We start from the raw sequence: 21,512 nt of genomic DNA, 5'->3' as shown, positions 1-21,512 counted from the left end.
GAACTCAGAAGAGTTATGAAAGTTTTATCCTTAGTGGATCAAATTACAGAAGAATAAATCCTAATGATTAATCTATTCTTGGAGTTTTATACTTATTAATAACCTGAGCAAAGCAATTGAAAATCTGCTCATCAGTTTTGCAGATTGATACTAAATTAGGCAAGGTTGTTAATGACTCTGAAAGTGAGAAGTATGATTTTAAATGAACTTGAAAAATTGTAAATGAGTATTCTTTTCCAAAAGCTTAAATAAATAATACATTCATGACGACTCTATTTATTTATTTTTTTAGGACAAGAAAGCAGAATGAAAATAGATTATGGGAATATTAGCCATACAAAAGCACAGAAAAATGGAATGAAAGACAAAGGTAGGTAGAAGAGGAAAAATGTGAGTTAGCATTTTTTTCTTTTTCAAAAAAAAGGTTTTAAAAATGAAGTTCAAAATTGTGTTGAATACACATTTTCCTAGAAATTTTTATATCATTATTTTGAATTTGCTTAATTTCATCACATTACCTCAGTTAGTAGATCTGAAGATGTTAAAAACTTTCTCTTTCCTTAGCAACTAACCAATATGCATGAGTTGAATACACTCTTACTAGCTTAAATTACTCAGTCTCTTGAAAAATGACTTCACCTGCTGCTGTCTTTTTCTCCCTCCGTTCTGTTGAAAGTACTCTTGCTAACATCATTTATGCCCTCAATAAAGAAACCTTTTCATTATTTACTGTATTTGTTCATCTCTCAAATGAATATTAGACTCATTTGGTTGTATTATGACACAACTGTTATAGAGAGGCTGTGAATTAAGGATGAGTTTTTCGTAATATGAGATGTTGTATTTCTGACAGGTTGAAGCTCGAAGGCATAGATTTTCTATGGTATTGTACAACTCTCTAAAGAGCACTTTGGTAATTTAGATGATATTATTGTCATTACAGTGATTGGGGAGTACTGTTGGCCAGGAGTGGAAGGGCGCCCAGGGCATTGTAGAACACAGGATAATGCTTCACATCATTCAGTTGTTATAAACTAAGTTTAAATACCCTACTGGACATTCATGTGCAGGGGTTTGTGAAAAACAAACAAAACCCTCTTCAAATCATGAACGTAGACGTTCACTCTTTTACTACATAAGCACAAACAATGTTTCAGGATACACTAAACTTCCAAAGATTATACTAGTTCTGCCTCTGGGAAAGAAGCTCAGGTTGTTTTCTAGCTTTGGGGTAGAAGGGGATGCTTTCAGTCTCCTACCTTGAGGGAATGTCTAGGATTGAGATGTGTTGTGTTAGCATTTTTTTTTTTTTCCTAATAGCTGTTTAGTTCAACTTTTATTGATGATATAATTAGGAGTCAAAAATTGTCTCCTGTCCTCAAGGTGCTCATTGTCAAGTATGGGAGACAAACGGGGAAGTGCTAGGATGGAGTACACACAGAGAACTGTGGGATCCCACAGAGATTGGAGTGGGGAGGGTCAAGGTGTGGTAGACGTGTCAGAAGGCCTCACGAAGGCAGTGGAAATTAGGCTTTGGCTGAGACCTGATGGTTTCAGTGTAGGAAGGGAGGAAGGCCCAATGGAACCCTGTGTGCAAAGACAGGAGGCAGGAGAAAATTCAGTGTTTTCAGGCCCATGTTGGTCCTGGGGTGAGTATAAAGCAGTAAGAAATGGATATACCTTTTGACAGAAAGAAGGAATGAATATTGACTCTACATATACTAGTTACTTTACATCATGATTGACTCTTTACTCAGCTTTTGCATTTCCTAAGGAACTATTTGTAATCTTTTCTTTCCAGTCCTCTCCATGTTACTTATGGAAATATTATCAGACCTGTCACTGATGAAACATATTAGGAAAAGTTATTAGGAGTACCCACTCGAACCAGTCTGAATTTGTAGTTGTCACATGTATGGTGACTCTACATTGAGGTTAAAGCAACTGGCTACTTTAGTATATATACTGATTAATCCATCCTAAGCATTTATTTAGTGGAATATGTATTATTTTATTATAAAATACTTTGTGATTTCATGATAGTATTTATATGACTATATTAATTTTAATGATAGTTGTGTAAGTCATACCATCTTTAATACGATTTTATAAATGCATAGAGTTATATAGAGTACTTGTTATTATAAGAGATTTTGTTGAAGCTGAGTGCCATGGCTATAGGTTAAGATAATGCTATTTTGAGCAGTATTGTTCCTGGAGATCCTCTCAAGGAAAGATTATCCCTGTCAATCAGTAGGGGATCCCCATTTATGAACTCTTGTCTGGAAGATGAACCTTAGACAGAAGTAAAAGACCTCTGTGGCTTTGAGGATAAGAATACACATGAGATTGTTTTTATTTTGGGGGTAAATATGCCAAACAGAAGCAGATAGAGATTTAGACAGGGAGGTCTCCATATTGTAGGTCACAAACTAAAAGTCACATTAAGTAGTTTCTTATTGTTGGCCATGCCTATTTACCTTTTCCTTATCCGCAAACTTTAGTAATGTTTAGAAAATCTCAACTGTGCTCAAATGCATTAAGAAAAGTACCCTATTTGCCTGCTTGGAGCATATTACTTAAGGAGAGAAAATGCTCTCTGAATCCAGTTTAGATAGTAGCAGGAAAGGTGGCTTACAGAATAAGAAAAGAACATTAAGATCCATTTCTTATACTTCTTATTGTTTACTCCTTCCATTTAAAACTTTAAGGAGCCTGGTATGAAAATCTCAAGGGTGCTAGCCAAATTCCTTACACTCTCCCAATTAACAGATTCATTACAAATAGCCAGTTGTCTCTTCTAAGTCTGGCTGTTAAGACATCCATTTCCTGTTTTGCTTCATTTCTTCTCAGTCTCCATCAGTGATTTCTTTTTTCGTTGTCATACTTTTAAATAGTGGTGCTGTCAGTCTCCTAGTTACAGTCTTATTTTTCCCCATAATATATCCTCAGCATGAGAAATCTTATACGCATGAGTTCCTCTAAAATCTAAACACTGATGATGAAATGTAAATACTTAATACTGAGTTCTACATCTATTTTTTCCAATTTTCCATTATGCATCTTCATCTAGATTTACCAAAGCTACTTCAAACCAAACATTTATTTTTGCCTCGTTTTCTAGCTTTTCAATCCCCCCAAGTGGTACCTCATCCTGCATAGCATGTCTATTAATCTCTCAATAACCACGCCCTATTGTCAAATAAGTCACTGAATTCTGTGGTTGCACCTCCTGAATAACCATGAGATTTCCAATTTCTCTTCATCCCCATTGTCATGATCACTACCCTGCATGGACTATAGCAATGCATTCATAAATGTTTTCCTGTATTCTAACTGAATCTCCTTCTCTATGTCCTCTTTATCCGATTTCTAAAATGTGTGTGTGTGTGTTCAGTCACATCTGACTCTTTGTGATCCCCATGGACTCTAGACCACTAGGCTCTTCTGTCCATAGGATTTCTCAGGCAAGAATACTGGAGTGGGGTGACATTTCCTTCTCCTAGGGTTCTTCCCAGTCAAGGGATCTAACCCATGTCTCTTGTATCTCCTGCATTGGCAGGAAGATTCTTTATACCACTGGCCACATGGGAAGCCCAATTTCTAAAACAGGATGTAGAAAATGATCCAGTTCAGTTCAGTTCAGTTGCTCAGTCGTGTCTGACTCTTTGCGACCCCATGAACCACAGCACGCCAGGCCTCCCTGTCCATCACCAACTCCCGGAGTCCACCCAAACCCATGTCCATTGAGTCAGTGATGCCATCCAACCATCTCATCCTCTGTCTTATCCTTCTTCTCCTGCCCTCAATCTTTCCCAACATCAAGGTCTTTTCAAATGAGTCAGCTCTTTGCATCAGGTGGCCAAAGTATTGGAGTTTCAGCTTCAGCATCAGTCCTTCCAATGAATATTCAGGACTGATTTCCTTTAGGATGGACTGGTTGGATCTCCTTGTAGTCCAAGGGACTCTCAGGAGTTTTCTCCAACACCACAGTTCAAAAGCATCAATTCTTCAGCGCTCAGCTTTCTTTATAGTCCAACTCTAACATCCATACATGACCACTGGTAAAACTAGTGGATCAATGGAAAATGATCCAACAGAAAACAAAAATATTATCACTCCTGTGGCAGTTTTACTTAAGGCTACAAGTTCTTTTTCATCCTTACACTGAGAGGCGAGATATATGTCTGTCCCCTGAAGCTGTGAACTGTGACCATTAGAATATGTAGAAATGATACTCTGCTAGGTTTCAGGTCCACAAAAATGGAGTTTTTTACATTAAGAGCAGGTTAACTATCTAGGAAAAATCATGGCTTTACAATTTCTAAAACCCTAGTTGTTTATTGTAGAAATATATATGCTTTATTTTTTTCAGAACAGATTTAGATTCACAGCAAAATTGTGAAGAAGGTACAGAGATTTTCCATATACCACCTGTTCCCACCATGCATTGTTGTTGAGTCGCTCAGCTGTGTCGGACTCTTTGTGACCCCATAGACTGCAGCATGCCAGGCTTCCCTGTCTTTCACCTTCTCCCAGAGTTTACTCAAACTCATGTCCATTGAACAGTGATGCCATCCAGCCATCTCAGCCTGTGCCACCCCCTTCTCCTCCTGCCTTCAATCTTTCCCAGCATCAGAGTCTTTTCCAACAAGTGGGCTCTTCACATCAGGTGGCCAAAGTATTAAACTTACAGCTTCAGCACCAGTCCTTCCAATGAATATTCAGGTTTTATTTTCTTTAGGACTGACTGTTTTGACCTCCTTGCTGTCCAAGGGACTCTCAAGAGTCTTCTGTAGCACCACAGTTCAAAAGCATCATTTCTTTGGAGTTCAACCTTCTTTATGGTCCAACTCTCACATCCGTACATGACTACTGGAAAAACCATAAGTTTGATGATATAGACCTTTGTTGACAAAGAGATGTCTGTGCTTTTTAATATGCTGTCTAGGTTTGTCATAGCTTTTCTTCCAAGGAGCAAGAATAACCCTCCCCCCATTATTAGCATCCCCCCACAAGAGTAGTACATTTGTTATTAATACAACTGATGAACCTACATTGGAAACATCATTATCACCCAAAGTCAGTAGTTTACATTAGAGTTCATTCTTGGCATTGTGATATTCCATAGGTTTGGACAAATGTATAATGACAGATACCTTCCTTGATAGTATCATGAAAAATATTTTCACCACCCTAAAATTTGTATCATTTACTTCTGAGATATTTTTCAGTTTTCATCCAGGCTTATATGCTTGTCTTAGTTTCCCAGAGGCTTCAAACCATCTTTTAACCTTATGTTTCTTAACCTCACATCTTGAATATTCTCACAATTAACTTCAAATTGCTCCAGTCTTTCTATTTGTCCCTTTTCAGAATCTTGAAATATACAGCTAGCCTCATTTTTGTCTATCTATTGATGCTAACATTCATTTGTATTTCTAACATGCCACTCTAAATCCTACTAGGGAAATCTGCAGTGAGATATTGTAAATGCCAGGAACATAAACCACTCAAATTTTGAGTAGTCTAATTCTCCTCACGACTAAGCAACATCTAACCCAGGTCCGGAATCTACCTACTGAATTTCAACCTGTCTCCCTTCTAGTTCACACTATTCCATATAAACCATCCTTGGTGTTGTACTTCTCTAATGAGTCTCTTAAAGCAAAGGTCCCCAACTGCTAAGCAGCAGACCAGTCCACCGCCTGTTGGGAACTGGGCCTCATAGCAGGAGGTGATCAGTGGGCGGGGGAGCAAGGGTTCATTACTGCTCCCTCTCACTCACATTACTGCCTGAACAACCCCTGCCCTCAGTCAGTTGAAAAACTGTCTTCCACTGGTCCCTGGGGCCAAAAAGGTTGGGGACAGTTGCCTTAAAGCAAGTTGCCTCTTCTCCAAGGAACAGTCAGCATTGAAGGCCCTTAGAAGTCCAGATCTGAAATTGCAGCATCAGTTAGCATGACTCAATATATTCTTACTGAGATGAAACTTCAGATTTATAATAATTTAGGAAGCAACAGAAGACATCCAAAAATAGATTTATACAGTACAACTTAAGTGTAATATGTGGAAGCAGATGCTACTTGGACTTATAGATGAGTTTTTAATCTCACTTCTCTTGTCTTTTCTCCTCTGTTCTTTGTCTCATTTTCTGTTCCATGGCCCCCTCACCCCCCCACACCAATAATTCTTTTAAAATGAGAGAGACACCCACATTCCATCCCAGCTTGTGATCCTCACTGAGAGACCCCACTTCTTAGGATCACTTGAACAAATTGTTGTTATTGAGCAGTGAGACTCCTATCTGAAAAAATATCCCCTAATATTCATAGATAGAGTGGCATAATACATTGAGAAAGCTCTCTCATAAAAATAGGGAGCAGTTGGTTGAAATACCGTGGTGCTCATTTAATCAGGATTTTCAGGATAAAATCTCATCTAGGCTTATAGAAACTTTCCTGTGCAGTTTTGGTGTATTTTACTTTTGATGGAATAGCAGTGAGAGACCAGATGGTAAAAACTGAGAAACTACATATTTTAGAATAATAGATAACATGACAGGAGGCTTAATTTTTAGTATGAATGATGGTGGTTGTTTATCACACATACAATATGAGAATATGTTTAACACAATATGAGTTTTCCTGCTCATAATCTTGTAAGACGTGCCACATCCTACCACCCGTAGGGAACCCTGCCAGTAGGGCATTCTAAATGCTTGTTATAAACAACCCCCTCCTCCCAAATTCTGCAGTAGTACAGCCTGTTGTCAAGCATGTCAAGGTAATCCGAAAGAGGCTGACTCTAGGACTGCCATTGTACTAGGAGATATTTATGGGATGTTATAAACTCTGGCTTAGTTCTGTCAGCAATTGCTGAGTTAAGTGGTCTGCAGTAAATAGTACATTCTTACTTGAAGAGCAACCTGACTGCATTCACTGTAAGCTCAGCAACTCAGATTAACCATCCTCCTCAATTTAAACACATGTCCTTTGCCATAATGGTGTGCCATGAGTCTCTGGAATTCCTGGTGTTTTTTAATCAGAAGCCCTGATGGCCTTTGTCCCGGACGACAATTCTTAGGATTTTGTATAGCAAAGGGCAGGTTGGCTTACTGTCCGGTGCAATAAAGATAATGCCTTCAGCCAGGGAAAAATTAAAATGATTAGCTTTCCAATCACTATACAAGACTGGGGTTTCCTAAACTTTGGCATTCACCCTGACTCCTTGGCACTGCCTCCAGGAGACTTAGGGCAGTGAGGGAGTCAGTGTGAAAATGAAGTTCATGCCACTTGTTATTCTGTGAGTAATAAACCCCTTTGTCTCTACCCCAAGAGCCATGTGTCTTCTTCTACTATTAAAGAAACTGGCTGCAACATCAAACGTCCATTTAGGATTTGGTCTGGAATGTAAAATGAGCTGAGGGGCAGGGACTCTGGGCAGAAACACTTCTGAGTATAATAAACACTGTAAAAAATATCAGTACCACACTCACTTCATTTCATGGCATGGGCACATTTAGGGACTGAGAAGTTGCAACATAAGAGATTTTTGAAAAGAAAGATGCATGTTTCACTACTGATCACAGCATGGTTACCATGCAGATGATGTGGACAGGAGGACTAACAGTTGATCCTTCATAGGCACATGGATTCTTGCAGTGCCGTGGGGCTTTGGGAACAAGTGTAAGGACACCAAAGGATAATTCCCAATAATGTGAAGTGAGAACCTGACCCAAAGTCATGTGGACTCTCAATTGTCTATTTCAGATATCTTATCTCATCCCCTTTTTGTCTTGCATGGTCTCCAATGAGAAGTCTGCTGTAATACTTATCCTTGTACCATCATACTTTTTTTACTTTTTTTTTAATTTCAGGAATTATTCCTTTGCCTGTGATTTCCTGGAGTTTTAATATAATATCCCCAAGGTGGGATAGTTTCTTGTTTGTTGCTTGTTTGTTTTTCAGCCTTGCTTGTTGTTGTCTTAGTTTTCTGGATGTGTACTATGGTGTCATTATTTGTAAACAGTTCTGGCGTTACTACTTCAAATATTCAAATTTTTTCTCATCATTCTGTATTACAATTATGATTTTATAATATTCTTTTAAACTGTCCTACAATTATTTGGTGTTCTGCTCTCCATGTCTGTGTTTTTTTGTGAATTTTCTTCTTAGAATGTCAATTGTGGATGTTCCTGTTGACATGTGTTCAAGCTTATGATTCCTGGGTCACATCAAGTCTACTGGTGATATTGTTAATCTTTATTTCTGTTATGGTGTTTTGATTTATAACATTGCCTTTACATTCTTAAGTTTTCATCTTTCTGCTGACATTACTTATCTGTTTTTTTAAGTTTTTTTTTTATTTTAGAGCTCTTAGCATATTAATTATGCCTATTTGAATTTTCCATTATTATTTCAACATCTTTCTCATATATGAATATGATTCTGATGGTTACTTGCTTCTTCAGAGGATTTTCTTTTTCTGTTCACATGCCTTGTTATTTTTGATGAAAGTCAAGTATGTAGCAGGTAATGGAAAATCTGTAAAATAGGATTTCAGTGTGAGGATATATGTTAAGCCATCTAGGAGCTGGGCTGTATTTAATGTTTGCTTGTAGCTACAGGTGCCAGAGACATCACAACCATTTAGTGTCCTTGTTTTTGTCTTCATATTAACTTTGTGTTTTCCTAAGCACTCTTTCGTAGAAGGATGCTGCATGTTACAGCTCTTTCAGTTGTAACTCATTGTTGTAATACTAGAGACCTGCTAGTGTGATGGTGAGTTTTGAAGACAAAGCAGGGCATTCTGTAATCTTATAGTAAGTCTCATCTTTCAGTCAACCAATTAGGCTGGGACTTTCGTAAGTGTTTCTCCTGTGAAAACACCCATCTTCCCTAACTCCCATCTTCTTAACTCCCTTCCCTGGCTGCATTAAGTCTATTTCCTTGATGCCTATGCATTTTTCTCCCCTTTAACTGGGGCCAGAGGACTGAAGGGAGCTGGAAAGGAAGCAGTCTCCTTTTACCAGCTGAGATAAAGCTTTGCTCCTGAGAAGGAAGTCTTTCTCCATGGAGAGTGAAAGAAAGAAAGTGAAGTGGCTCAGCCATGTCTGATTTTTGTGACCCCATGGACTGCAGCCTACCAGGCTCTTCCATCCATGGGATTTTCCAGGCAAGAGTACTGGAGTACGTTGCTATTTCCTTCTCCAGGGTATTTTCCCGATACAGGGATCAAACCCTGGTCTTCCACATTGTATGCAGATGCTTTACCATCTGAGCTACCAGGGAAGCTCACCCATGGAGAGTAGCCTTTGGTTATGAAAAAATCTCTAGGAGAATTTCACAGTGACTACTCTTACCCTTCCCTTCTATCAACAAGAAATTTGTTTCTCACATTATACTATCTGACTGGGTTCCTGAAAGTAAAGCACTCAAGTGTGGGTCTCCCTAGTACTACAGCTTTAAAGCAATTCTCATTCTTATACCGGTGTACACTCAAACTCCAGCAATTAATCAAAATCACCATTTATGTGTTCCTAGCAGTTTATGGTTCCATTCACTTCTGCTCTGGGTAAGCAGATCTTAGCTGCGACTCTCTGGATGTACTTTCTCCCTGGTTTGGGTTGTAGTTTTGAGGTAACAGTTTGCCTGTGACCTTAGTTCTTTGATGGTTTAGGACATATTTTGATATTCAGTTTGTTAAGTTTTTTTTCTCATTTTAAGGTTGGGAGTGATGGTTTCCAAGCACTTTGTTTGTTGAAGCTGAAACTAGAAGTCTAAACATCAAGTCTTAATTTTTAAAATAATTTTTCTGTATCCCTACAAAATTAATAACAAATATATATTCTTCAGGTAAACAGATTTAAGGAAATATAAAGTCCCTCCACTCCCACAAAAATATGAATTTGCCATTTTCTTGAAAAATATCCTATCATTTTTGCCAACTCTTCTCCCACACTTTAGAATAACATGTCTTTCTTTTCATTCCTCTGCATCAACCGTCCCGTTTCCATCTCTTTTTTTTATTAATTTATTTATTTTAATTGAAGGATAATTATTTTACAATATTCTGGTGGTTTTTTGCCATACATCGACATGAATCATCCACAGATATCCCATTCCCATCTTTTTCCACTCCTAGAAACTACAATAAAGTGCAAATTTGACAACTGTTATCATTAAAGACAATGTAGCAGTCACCTGCACAATTTGGAAGTGCACAGGTTCAGGAATGTCTCTGCAAGCATGTCAGGCCAAAGCTCAGTGTGTGCTGGACACTTCTTTGACCCTGTGTACCAAAAATACGGTAGAAAGACATTTTACTAGATTCTGAAGAGAACTGACCAAAATAATTAAATAGATAAGCAGTATAGATTGTGGGGAAAGATGAAAAGATTTTAATTCTTTTGTTTGAAAGTGAACATTTGTAACTTGGACCTGAGATTACAAAGCAATGAAACAGGATACTAAATGAAAGGACAATGCTTTGTTTCCTACAAATATTCAAGGAGAATAGAGATTGTGATCTTTTAAAAGATTTGTATATATTATATAGTTTTTTCTAAAGAGGAAAATGGGACCTAATCTATTTATGGCTCTTCAAGAATTATAGTTCTGTGAAGCTGACTTAACTCTCTTCCATCACATTCATTTTGACTTTATGTTCTTCAGGATAATTCCATGACCTTAACTTGGCTTTGTAAATAGGTTTCTTCTAATGGGAAAGGAACACATTGATAGAAAACAAGAGGAAGGTTATGTCGGTAGTTATAATTCCCATGGTAAATGAATATATTGACATTCTCTTTAACAAATTAGTGTTCTGTGAATTTGGTAGGCCTATGGTAGGTTGTTAATAAACCTTTTAATCATGGAAAAAGACGACTTGAAATTGAGGTAACTGACTCTAAGACCTTTAAGGACAAAGATATACGCCACCAAAGGAAATCTGTATATGCAAATAATCTACAACTTGCAAATATAAGCTATATTATTTGCTATTACTTTACATTGGTTATTGGATACTGATGAGGAGATGTGTTGACCTTGGCATATTAGCAATGCCACAAATGCAACACAACTAACTTAACAAAATGTGATTAGCTAAATGGATTATTAATGTAATCATTGCTGTGGGCACTAATTAAGATGAAAATTAATTTCATGACCTGGTATAAGAAAACATCTAATCACATAAATTATCACCATTATGGAAAACCATTTGCCTTAAGAAGCCACATCTTTAAAAGGGTTGTAATAAACCACCTTATAAAAATTATTTTTATATCCATCAAGTCATTGTCCATGAATACATATTAAATGCTTATGAGATTTTCTACGAAGAATGTTGTGTTTTTCAGTGATGTATAGTTATTGTTTAGAAATGTTTTGCAATCTTCATTTCAACTAAGTGGAAATTTAAGGAAATTATATACTATATCATCACACTAAAGTTTTTGCACATGTTATTGTTTTTTTAAAAAAATGTGTATGTGTATGAATGCTATACTGATTCTTCTAAGTTGTCAGTTTCTAAATGGATACAAAACAGTCTGAGGTACAAGAAACACTTTCCAAGATTTGACTTAGTTAGAAAAAAACTTCATTTATAGAGCATTCAGTCACTTCTTAAATGTTAGATACATTTTCTCAGCTTTATACCAGGAAGTAAGAGCACATACATCAAACACAGGTGCCTATTCCATACTCATAGTACAAAGACAGATGCTACCAGGTCCCCATCTTCTAGGAGATTAAAATCCAGTGACATAGACATATTCCTTCAACACAAAGTGATAAGTTTTAAAACAAAGTCATGAACATAATAATAAATAATACAAAACAAAGACTACATTAAGAGTTGTGTTGATTATTTGCCAGATGTTAAGCAAATTTTGTGAGTTATCAAATATTTCTAAACTTCATAAAACAAATGATATTTGTCTCTCAAAAACTGATACCTAAAGAAATTAAGTAATTGATCCATTTATTAATATGAAATACTAGCCAGAATTTGAACCCCAAAGATCTGATGTCAAGAGTACCACCAGTGGTCACATACATCTGTAATATTAAAGGTATAGTTCACAGAAGAACACAGTTGAGGTCACCTTAAAGTTGTTTCACAGTGGAAACTAAAATAGGGGAAATGCACAAGAATATCAAGATATTTGGGAAAAAAATGCTTATATACACTACTATGTCTAAAGTAGATGACTAGTGAGTACCTACTATATAGCCCAAGGAACTCTACTCAATGCTCTTTGGTGACAAAGAGACTATATATATATATATATACATATGAAACACAAGCTGGAATCAAGATTGCTGGGAGAAATATCAATAACCTCAGATATGCAGATGACACTACCCTTGTGGCAGAAAGTGAAGAAGAACTAAAGAGCCTCTTGATGAAAGTGAAAGAGGAGAGTGAAAAATTTGGCTTAAAACTCAACTTTCAGAAAACTAAGATCATGGCATCTGGTCCCATCACTTCATGGGAAATAGATGGGGAAACAGTGTCAGACTTTATTTTTTGGGGACTCCAAAATCACTGCTGATGCTGATTGCAGCCATGAAATTAAAAGACGTTTACTCCTTGGAAGCAAGGTTATGATCAACCTAGATAGCATATTTAAAAGCAGAGACATTACTTTGCCAACAAAGGTCCGTCTAGTCAAGGCTATAGTTTTTCCAGTGGTCATGTATGGATGTGAGAGTTGGACGGTGAAGAAAGCTGAGCGCTGAAGAATTGATGCTTTTGAACTGTGGTGTTGGAGAAGACTCTTGAGAGTTTCTTGGACTGCAAGGAGATCCAACCAGTCCATCGTAAAGGAGATCAGTCCTGGGTGTTCATTGGAAGGACTGATGTTGAAGCTGAAACTCCAATACTTTGGCCACCTCATGCGAAGAGTTGACTCATTGGAAAAGACCCTAATGCTGGGTGGGATTGTGGGCAGGAGGAGAAGGGGATGGGAGAGGATGAGACGGTTGGATGGCATCACTGACTCGATGGACATGGGTTTGGGTAAACTCTGGGAGTTGGTGATGGACAGGGAGACCTGGCATGCTGCTATTCATGGGGTCGCAAAGAGTTGGACACTACTGAGCGACTGAATTGAACTGACTATACATATAGCTGATTCACTTTGATATATATAGCAGGAACTATCACAACATTGTAAACAACTGAACTAAAAGAAAAAAAATCTAAAATACAGAAATTTGAATGAGTTCCTTCTTTCCAAAATACAGTAATACTGATGTCTCTATTATAGATGACATTGATTAGAAAATTTAGATGAGAGGGGAAACAAAGCTAGTTTAACCTCTGTTGCAGCTCTGTAGAAACAGCTGTTCAGGTTACCAAGTTATATTTAGGGAATATGTGCTTGGGATGCTATTGAGTGTCATTAAAATACTGGCAGATATGCACACACACGCGCGCACACACACACACACACACACGCACACACACACACACACACACACATATATATATATATATGTATAGCTATATAATTGAGCTTCCCTGATGGCTCAGATGGTAAAGCCTGCAATGCAATGCGGGAGACCCCGGTTCGTTCTCTGGGTTGGGAAGATCCCCTGGAGAAGGAAATGGCAACCCACTCCAATACTCTTGCCTGGAAAATCTCACGGACAGAGAAGGCTGGTGGGCTACAGTCCATGGGGTCCCCAAGAGTCGGACACAACTGAGCGACTTCACTCACTCACTCACTCACTTACAGATTATATAATTATCACTAATTTGCATTGATGTCAGAGACCACCACAACACTGTAGAATAATTATCCTCTAATTAAAAAAATAAATAAATAAACACCACAAAATAATATCAGAGGTCTTAAAAAATATTACGGGTAGATGAGTAAAACAACATAGGATTAATATTATTTTAGAAGTTTCTATGAATAAGCAAAGATTAGGTTTAAAAATGCTCTTTCCAAACTAAGAACTGAAAGTAAAATGACTGGGAGTGAATAAAAATTGAGAAAGAGATCAGCTTAAAGCAAGAGACGTTGTTATATTAAAAAAGAGAACATGAGGCTCTTTTGATCATGAAAAGCATGTATGATACCATTGTTTTAGAAGACAGACTCCACAGTAGTCAAATGAAGTTGTCCTAGACTTGCCTCATGCTATAGCAACATGACAATAGAAAGAACAGTAAATAAGAACAGATCTCGTCTGGAACAGAAGAGCAACATTCCTCTAAGACCTTTGTTAGGAAGTTGATAAGAAGGGATCCTGGGTGGATTTAACAGGGAGAACAGAGGCAACATGTGTGGTTTTATGTACTGTCACACCTAGCCTGAAAGTGTGAAGAATTCTCGTTCCTGCATATACTTGTCTTTCTACTACTGCTTTAATCACAGTCAATATGAATAATTTTGAGAGTAAGACACACTGTCTCATTTCAACATCTCTGTATGAATGGCTTTCTGGACAAGGACAGCAGAGCTCATCTTGTTGGTGATCTTTGGAAGGAGAACTGAGATTGTGGCATTCATGACAATGTGCTCACTTGTCTCCTTCTTTCCCTTAATTACTGTTGAGGAAGATGGTTTTCTCCCCAAATAGGGAGAAGGGAGGAATTTTTTAAGCATCTACATCCAGTTGCCCCTTGAGAAAGATTTAGATGACAGCAGTTACTCTCAAGAGCAGCAGGCTCTTCTTCAGTTGTTTCTTTAACTATGCTTGAAAAGATGAGGGAAAAAAGACCAACAGTGGGATGACAATTTCTTTTTTCAATATCATTAGGATAAATTTGATCAAATACCTTTCAAAACACTCTTTAAAAAACTTCAAGAGCTTTGTTAAGACACATGCTTTGTAAACTTGTGTTTTTCACATTTAAATTTCCTATTATGCATCGCCTCAAGCAACTACTTGATCAGACTGAAGCCCATGTTACTCTCCTGTTGTTGTTTGTTCTTTAATCAGCTTCTGCAGTGGCTTACTGGAAAAGGTCAGTTTTCGTTCCAATCACAAAGAAGGCAATGCCAAAGAATTTCAAACTACCTTACAGTTGTGCTCACTTCAGATGCTAGCAAGGTAATGATAAAAATCCTTCAAGTTAGGCTTCAGCAGTATGTGAACTACGGAGAAGGCGATGGCACCCCACTCCAGTACTCTTGGCTGGAGACTCCCATGGACGGAGGAGCCTGGTAGGCTGCAGTCCATGGGGTCGCAAAGAGTAGGACACGACTGAGCGACTTCACTTTCACGTTTCACTCTCATGCATTGGAGAAGGAAATGGCAACCCACTCCAGTGTTCTTGCCTGGAGAATCCCAGGGACGGCGAGACTGGTGGGCTGCCGTCTATGGGGTCGCACAGAGTTGGACATGACTGAAGCGACTTAGCAGCAGCAGCTGCAGCAGCAATATGTGAACTGAGAAATTCCAGATGTACAAGCTGGATTTAGAAAAGGGAGAGGAAGCAGAGATCAAATTGTCAACATTCACTGGATCATGGAGAAAGCAAGAGAGTTCCAGGAAAAACATCTACTTCTGCTTCATTGACTACACTAAAGCCTTTGACTGTGTGGATCACAACAAACTGTGGAAAATCCAGTAAATTAACTAATAGAATAGGATTGGACATATTGTTTTGGCACCAGACAATATGACATGGCAACTAGGTTATTTACTGTAATCTCTTCGCTATCAATATTTCATATTGCTTGTTTTTAAGGATTTTTTTTTAAAGAATATTTACTTTTTGCCCATTGTCCACTGCTGAAATAATTTTAACACGTTGGCTTTTCTTAAATTTCTGACTTTTTGGAATAGAGAAGGATGGAAACTGTGGGATCTAATAAACTATTCATTTCGTTCTGTTGTTAAAGATAGCATTGGGTTGTATTCTCAAAAATAGATAAAGCAATGAGAATTAAGTGCAACTTTATCTTTGGAAATTTGAAGTCAGCCTAATGTATTTTCTCATAGAAATCTCTAACTCTTGTGAAGGAAAAAAATGGCACAAAATGTATTTACTAGAATTATTTCTTTCACTGATGGAAATGTTAGAAAACAAACACCATTTGAAACTGATTTAGTTAACAAAGTGTGCGATTAAAGCCCTAATTCAGTGAAGTGAATCACAGGGCAAGTAGGGTCAAGTGTTCCAAAACTCAGGATTTTTAATTTAAGCTATCATATTAGAAACAGCACGTTTTATATTTTTCAAAATTGATGTTGTTATCAAATCCTGATTGCTGATTTTCTGCAAAAGCCATGAAAACAGAAAAATTCTCTAGATGAGCAAGTATAGTTCTGACTGTGGGTGGGTGTCAAGAATGGAGCATACCCAACAGGTAGCCAGCTGTGAGGACTCTAATCACGAGAACTTGCAATCAACTTCCAGGGAAAGAAAAACTATATGTAGCCACTTACTAAGTCAGTTGCTCTTTGTCATCATTAAACTCAGAGGGTAGACCCTGCATTTTTAATTCTTATCCTCTACCAAATAAGCTGAATTTTCTTCCTAGTATGCTAAAAAAAACACAAAAGGTGTAAAACTAAAAAATGAAAGAAAAATGAATTTGTTTCACTTTCGTTAAACTCATAGAAGAAGATGACATTATTTTTCTAATACTGTTTTGCTCATGATCAGTCACTAAATCATGTCCGACTCTGTGTGAGCCTATGGACTCTAGCCCGCCAGGATCTTCTGTCCAAGGGATTTTCAGGCTAGAATACTGAAATGGGTTGTCGTTTCCCCCCTTATTTTCTCAATTCTCAGGCTCCTGTTTTTACATATTTCTTTCACCTACTCTTTATCTGATTGGTATTCCTCAGGTTGTAATTTCATTTTTCCCTTGTCACATGCTCCTACTGGAGGCAATTCTATGACTTTACCTATTGCCAAAATTATACTAGCTGTCGAATGTATAATTTTAGACCTAATTCTTGTCTGTTTCAAACTCAAATTTCATACTGCACATGATATATATATATATATATATATATATATTCATATTTATCAGAGATGGCTCAAATAAACATGGTCAAAGACAACATAATTATGCCTATCCATGCTTTCAGTCTGTTACTGAGCACAAGAATGCCATAGACATGATCTTTCTAGTGAGAAATTTTTGTTATACTCAACTATTTCTCCTCGAACAGCCAAGTTTTATATCATCAATTTGTATCTATGAATCAAAATGTCTCCTACTTCTCTCTTCTTGTCTAGACTGAAACTATTGCTAATTCCTACCTAATGATTTCAATATTCAATATTCTGTTTATTGATCTTCCTTCTTTTACTTTACCTCCACTGGTGTATTTTTTTTTTTTTTATTGAAGGATAACTGCTTTACATAATTTTGTTGTTTTCTGTCAAACCTTAACATGAATCAGCCATAGGCATACATATATACCCTCCCTTTTGAACCTCCCTCCCTTCTCCCACCCCATCCCATCCCTCTAGGTTGATACAGAGCTCCTGTTTGAGTTTCCTGAGCCATACAGCAAATTCCCATTGGCTATCTACTTTACATATGGTTATGTAAGTTTCCATGTTACTCTTTCCATACATCTCACCCTCTCCTCCCCTCTCCCCATGTCCACAAGTCTGTGCTCTATGTCTGTTTCTCCAATACTGCCCTGTAAGTAAATTTTTCAGGGCCATTTTTCTAGATTCTGTATATATGCATTAGAATACGATATTTATCTTTCTCTTTCTGACTTACTTCACTTTGTATAATAGGTTCTAGGTTCATCCACCTCATCAGAACTGACTGAAACATGTTCCATTTTATGGCAGAGTAATATTGCATTGTGTATATGTACCATGACTTCTTTATCCATTCACCTCTCGATGGACATCTAGGTTGCTTCCGTGTTCTAGCTATTGTAAATAGTGCTGCAATGAACAATGGGATATATGTGTTTTTTCAGTTTTGGTTTCCTCAGGGTATATGCCTAGGAGTGGGATTGCTGGGTCACATGGTGGTTTTATTCCTAGTTTTTTAAGGAATCTCCATACCATCTTCCATAGTGGTTGTATCAATTTACATCCCCACCAACAGTGCAAGAGCATTTCCTTTTCTCCACAATCTCTCCAGCATTTATTGTTTGTAGACTTCTTAATGGTGGCCATTCTGACTGGTGGGAAGTGATATCTCATTATAGTTTTGATTTGCACTTCTCTAATAATTAGCAATGTTGAACATCTTTTCATCTGTTAGCCATTTGTATGTCTTCTTTGGAGAAAAGTCTGTTTAGGTCTTTTTCCTAATTTTTGATTGGGTTGTTTGTTTTTCTGGTATTGAGCTGTATGAGCTGCTTGTATATTTTGGAAATCAATCCTTTGTCAGTTGTTTCATTTGCAACTATTTTCTCCGATTCTGAGGGTTGACTTTTCACCTTGCTTATAGTTTCCTTTGCTATGGAAAAATTTTTAAGTTTAAACAGGTCCTACTTGTTTACTTTTGTTTTTATTTTCATTACTCTAGGACGTGGATCATAGAGGGAGGATCTTGCTTTGATTTATGTCATTGAGTGTTGTGCATATGTTTTCCTCTGAGTTTTTTTTTTTTTTATGGTTTCTGGTCTTACATTTAGGTCTTTAATCCATTTTGAGTTTATCTTTGTGTATGGTGTTAGGAAGTGTTCTAATTTCATTCTTTTACATGTAGCTCTCTGGTTTTCCCAGCACCATTTATTGAAGAGGCTGTCTTTGACAATTGTATATTCTTGCCTGCTTTGTCAAAAATAAGGTACCCATCGGTACATGGGTTTATTTCTGGGCTTTCTATCTTGTTCCACTGGTCTATATTTCTGTTTTTGTGCCAGTACCATACTGTCTTGATGACTACAGCTTTGTAGTATAATGTGAAATCAGAAAGGTTGATTCCTCCAGCTCCATTCTTCTTTCTCAAGACTGCTTTGGCTATTCGGGGTCTTGTGTATTTCCATATGAATTGTGAAATCTGTGTTCTAGTTCTGTGAAAAATGTCATTGGTAATTTGATAGGGATCACATTGAATCTGTAAACTGCATTTGGTAATATAGTCATTTTCACAATATTATTTCTTCCTACCCAGGAAGGTAGATTGTCTTTGATTTCTTTCATTAGTGTCTTATAATTTTCTGTGTACAGTTCTTTTGTCTCCTTAGGTACATTTATTCCTAGATATTTAATTCTTTTTGTTGCAATGGTGAATGGGATTGATTCCTTAATTTCTCTTTCTGATTTTTCTTCGTTAGTGTAGAGAAATGCAAGTGATTTCTGTGTATTGATTTTGTATCCTACAACTTTGCTAAATTCACTGATTAGATCTAGTAATTTTGTGATACTGTCTTTAGGGTTTTCTATGTACAGTATCATGTCATATATGAACAGTGAGAGCTTTACTTCTTCTTTTCTGTTCTGGATTCCTTTTATTTCCTTTTCTTCTCTTATTGCTGTAGCTAGGACTTCCAGAACTATGTTGAATAATAGTGGGGAAAGTGGACACCCTTGTCTTGTTCCTGATCTTAGGGGAATGGTTTTAGTTTTTCACCATTGAAAATGATGTTTGCTGTAGGCTTATCATATATAGCCTTTACTATGTTGAGATAGGTTGCTTCTATGCCCATTTTTTGAAGAGTTTTAATCATAAATGAGTGCTGAATTTTGTCAAGGATTTTTCTGCATCTATTGAGATTATCATATGGTTTTTATCTTTCAATTTGTTAAGAAGGTATATCACATTGATTGGCTTGCATATATTGAGAATCCTTGCATTCCTGGAATAAACCCAACTTGATCATGGTGTATGAGCTTTTTGATGTGTTGCTGAATTCTGTTTGCCAAAATTTTGTTGAGGATTTTTGCATCTATCTTCATCAGTGATGTTGGCCTGTAGTATTCTTTCTGTGTGTTATCTTTGTCTGGTTTTGATATCAGGGTGATGGTGGCTTTGTAGAATGAGTTTGTAGTGTTCCTTCCTCTGCAATTTTTTGAAAGAGTTTTAGAAGGGTAGGCATTAGCTCTTCTATAAATGTTGATAGAATTTTCCTGTGAAGTCGTCTGGTCCTGGGCTTGGTTTTTGGAAGATTTTTGATCACAAGCTTCAATTTCAGTGCTTGTAATTGGGTTGTTCATAATTTCTATTTCTCCCTGTTTCAGTCATGGAAGATTGAACTTTTCTAAGAATCTGTCCATTTCTTCCAGGTTATCCGTTTTATTGCCATATAATTGTTCATAATAGTTTCTTATAATCCTTTGTATTTCTGCATTTTCTGTTGTAAACTCTCCTTTTTCATTTCTGATTTTGTTGATTTGATTCTTCTCTCTTTTTTTCTTGGTGAGTCTGGCCAAAGTTTGTCAATTTTGTTTATCTTCTGAGAGAACCAGATTTAGTTTTATTAATCTTTACTATTATTTCTTTCATTTCTTTTCATTTATTTCTGCTCATATATTTATGATTTCTTTCCTTCTAGTAATTTTGGGGTTTTTTTTTTTTGTTCTTTTTCCTGTTATTTTAGGTATAAAGTTAGGTTGTCTATTCGTTGTTTTTCTTGCTTCTTGAGGTAGGATTGTATTGCTATAAATTTCCCTCTTAGAACTGTTTTTGCTGCATCCCATAGGTTTTGAGTTGTCGTGTTTTCATTGTCATTTGTTTCTAGAAATTTTTTGATTTTCCTTTTGATTTCTTCAGTAGCCTCTTGGTTATTTAGAAAAATATTGTTTAATCTCCATGTGTCTGTGTTTCTTACAGTTTTTTTCTTGTAATTGATATCTACAAGTCTCATAGCATTCTGGTCAGAGAGATGCTTGATATGATTTTAATTTTCTTAAATTTACTGAGGTTTGATTTGTGACCCATGATGTGGTCTATCCTGGAAAATGTTCCATGTGCACTTGAGAAGGTTTATTCTTCTGCATTTGCATGGAATGTCCTGAAGATATCAATAAGACCCATTTCATCTAATGTATCATTTAAGACTTGTGTTTCCTTATTAATTTTCTGTTTTGATGATCTGTCCATTGGTGTGAGTGGGGTGTTAAAGTCTCCAACTTCTATTGTGTTACTATCAATTTCTCCTTTTATGTCTTATGTATTGAGTTGGTCCTGTGTGAGTGCATAGATATTTACAATTGTTATGTCTTCCTGTTGGATCGATCCCTTGAACATTACATAGTGTCCTTCCTTATCTCTTGTAATCTTCTTTATTTTAAGTAAGGTCTATTTTGCCTGATATGAGGACTGCTACTCCAGCTTTCTTTTGCCTCCCATTTTCATGGAATATGTTTTTCCATCCTCTCACTTTCAGTCTATATGTGTCTTTAGGTCTGAAGTGGGTTTCTTGTAGACAGCATATATATATATAGGCCTGGTTTTTGTATCCATTCAGCCAGTCTGTGTCTTTTGGTTAAGGCATTTAATCCATTTAACTTTAAAGTAATTATTGATATATATGTTCCTATTGCCATTTTTTTAATTGTTTGGGGTTGATTTTGTAGATCTTTTTCTTTCTCTTGTATTTCTTGAC

At 36.8% G+C, this 21,512-nt stretch overlaps 1 long non-coding RNA gene across 1 annotated transcript in view; it reads left to right on the top strand.

Annotated features, from left to right (window-relative positions):
* Nucleotides 1-21,512, top strand: part of LOC145507376 (uncharacterized) — a 283,843-nt gene that overhangs the window by 94,069 nt on the left and 168,262 nt on the right. The window contains exon 2 of the long non-coding RNA XR_014054803.1: nt 293-370. This is a non-coding gene — a long non-coding RNA (uncharacterized LOC145507376). The remainder of the gene's footprint in view (nt 1-292; nt 371-21,512) is intronic.

This window comes from Giraffa tippelskirchi, chromosome 5 (assembly GCF_054371585.1).
Source record: "Giraffa tippelskirchi isolate mGirTip1 chromosome 5, T2T-mGirTip1v1.2.pri, whole genome shotgun sequence".
Classification (NCBI taxonomy): Eukaryota; Metazoa; Chordata; class Mammalia; order Artiodactyla; family Giraffidae; genus Giraffa; species Giraffa tippelskirchi.
The sequence above is the reverse complement of the archived record's forward strand: the minus strand, read 5'-3'. Positions and strand labels throughout refer to the sequence as shown.